This window comes from Balaenoptera acutorostrata, chromosome 5, assembly GCF_949987535.1.
Source record: "Balaenoptera acutorostrata chromosome 5, mBalAcu1.1, whole genome shotgun sequence".
NCBI classification, from domain to species: domain Eukaryota; kingdom Metazoa; phylum Chordata; class Mammalia; order Artiodactyla; family Balaenopteridae; genus Balaenoptera; species Balaenoptera acutorostrata.
The window spans coordinates 23,353,789-23,357,075 of NC_080068.1; positions in this window are offsets into that span (position 1 = coordinate 23,353,789).

Here is a 3,287-nt window from a genome sequence, read left to right on the forward strand (position 1 = left end):
GGGGTTACATCACAGGCCCCGTGGCTTGCCATGCTGCCGCATCTTGGTACCTCCGTACTTATGGCTCAAGTCCTGCACTGCCCTGAGCTCCAGGCTTGTTCATCCAGCTGCCCACCCAACATCTCCACTGAATATCAAGTAAGCCTCTCAGACCTGACGTGTCCAACACTGAGGTCCTAGACTCCTCTCCCTACTCTGTTCAACCCATATCTTCACCATCTCACTTAATGGCGATTACATCCTTACGGTTAAAAGCAGGTTAAAAGCGTGGAGTCATAGCAGTGAATTCAATGGTGTCTCCCAAAAAGATACAGCCACGTTCTAACTCCCAGTAGCTGTGAATGTGACCCTATCTGGGGGAAAGGTCTTGGCAGAGGTAGTTAAGGATCTTGAGATGAGGTCATGCTGAATTATCTGGGTGGGTCCTAAATCCAGTGACAAGTGTTCTTATGAGAGACAAAAGAGATGACGTAGACAGAGGAGAAGGCCAAGTGAGGGTGGAGGCAGAGACTGGAGTCCTGCAGCCTCCACCTAGGGAATGCCTGGATCCCCAGAAACTGGGAGAGGCAAGGAGCAGAATAGCCCCAGAGCTTCTGGACTCAGGGCAGCCCTGGCAACTCCTTTGTTTCAGCCTTCTGGCCTTTAGAATTGTGACAGAATAAACGTGTGTCGTTTTAAGCTGCCAAGCTTGTGGTGTTGTGTTCCAGCAGGCACAGGAAACTAGTAGAGTCTTCTTTAACCTTTCACTTCCTTCTTCCTCTTGAGCCAGCCTCCCAGAAAATCCTGTCGGCCCTTTCCTCAAAATACACCCAGAATCTGACCACTTCTTACCACCTCCACTGCTGTCTACCTGGTCTGAGCTCTTAACACCTCTTACCTGGAATATGGCGATCCTACTAGTCTCCCTGGTTCTGCCCTTGACCTCCCCAACCCCAACCCGAGATCCTTTTAATGCAGAAGTCAGATCGCGTAATTCCTCTAGCTGCCATCTCAGAGTAAGAGCCAAAGTCTTACTAACAATGGGCTACCATGGCCTTCGTGATCTGGGATGACCTCTTTGATGTCTCTAACCTCATCTTAGACTACCTCCCCCTTGCTTACTCTGCTTCAGCCACTATGGCCCCTTTGCTCTTCCCTGTATGTACCAGTCATGCGTCTGCCTCAGGGCCTTTGCACTGACTTTTCCTTTTGTCTGGAACATTCTTCCCCCAGATACCTCCATGGCTAACTTCCTTAATTCAAGTCTTACTCATATATTTCCTCAGTGAAGTCTCCTCTGACAATTCTATTTAAAATAACAACCCTTATACATGTTTTATCCACCCTCTCCATACTCATATTGCCATCTAAATACTGTATATCTTTTTCTTTTATTTAGTTCTTTCTTTGTTTTTTCTTTTTTTAAATTGAATGAAAGATTCTTTAAATTCTATAGTGCTTTACAATTTTCAAAACTTTCACACACGATTTCATATCATCCCATAATAACCATTCCCCCCACCCCTAAGTTGCCCCGCCCCCTTCCCTCTCCCCACTGATAATCACGTTTGTTCTCTATATCTGTGAGTCTGCTTCTTTTTTGTTTTATTCACTAGTTTGTTGTTAAATACTATGTATCTTACTTGTTTATTTTATTTATGGTTTTTCTCCACCTGCTGGAAGGTAAGATCCCTATGGATAGGAGATTTGGGAGACCTTTTTTGTTTGCTGTCAGCCTCTAGAACAAGGCGTAGTACATAGTAAATGGTCAGTAGCTATTTGTTTAATGAATAATTGAAAATCAGACCACCTCGATGCAGTGGTCTACAGGAATAAATGCCACAAGATGGTACATGCTCCCTCTCATCTTCTGGAGACCAAGAAGAGGGAGAGAATTCTATGCCACCAAAAGCTGCACTCTTAAGAAATATATTTACTTAAAAATGTTAATTGTGGGAAAATACACAAGTTACCATCTTAACCATTTTAAGTATACAGTCGAGGGGTTTTAAGTACATACACATTGTTGTACAACCATCTCCGCCATCCGTCTCCAGAACTCTTTTCATCTTGCATTCCAGAGAGAAGTTCACAGTTCCATAACCTCGAGAACCACAGAAGCCAGTCATGGGACTGCCTGAAACCAGCCTTGAAGGTTCTGACACGATCCAGGGATGACAAGAATGCAAGCACTGCATGCACCCTGATTCTTTTTTTTTTTTTTTTGGAGGGACTGGTTCTTTATTTCAAAAAGACATTAACAGTTTTCAGTATCAAAACAGTTACAGTATTGGTTTTTCTTTCTCCCAATCGGCCCCTGAAGAGACCACACCAAAGGAGAGTATATTCAAGCCACGTAAGCTGTAGGATGCCCACCTAACAGACCTCACTGAAACCTCACCAAAAAGGGGGGATTGGGTAGGGAAAGAAACTTTAAAAGATCAGCACACTGCCAGCCCACAGCCTGTAGACAGCTCTCACAGCCAGATGGTACACCCTGATTCTTATCTACAGCCTTGCTTCTTTGACCACTACTTTAAGATTCCGTGCTACCCTCCCCAAGGGAGGACACAGTTTTGGGGCCACTAGACTGTTGTGTCCCCCTTTGCCTGGCAAAGCAATAAACCTATTCTTTTCTACTTCACCCAACAACTCTGTCTCTGAGATTTACTTTGGTGTCAGTGTAGAGAGGCCATGTTCAGCAAAAATGCCTCCAGTTTTGTTCTTCTTTTTCAAGATTGTTTTGGCTATTTGGGGTTCATAACAACTTATAACAGAGAGTTACTATCTTTACTATCATTTTACAAATAAGGAATATGAGGCACAGGAGATAAAATTACTTTTCCAAGGGCACAGAACTCATAAATGGCAATGCTTGTTTTCAAATACAGGCAGTCTGATTCTAGGATTTATACTCAACTATTATAGTCTACTGCCTCCCAAGTCTTTAAAACAATCTTCACCTCTCTACCCTATCCATATATATATATATATAAAATCTCACCATTTGAAGAATCATCTTGCAAGCAGTTGCATCTTCCAGAAAGCATTTGCATCATAATGCTTGGGTTCTGGCTCTTTTTAAGAAGAACCTTGGGGACATCAGTTTCTCCTCTGGTGGGTTTATACAGATATACAGTGCCTTAAGCAAATAGGAAAGTGAAACTAGGAATATTCAAAACAAACAAAGTCAGAGGGTGGTTGTTTACATTACCAAAGGACTCTTTAATTTAGAAAGGAAACCAGTGTTGAGTGCCTATAAATAGCAGCTCCCTTGTGCAAATCAGTGCTTGTTTATTTGACCAAAT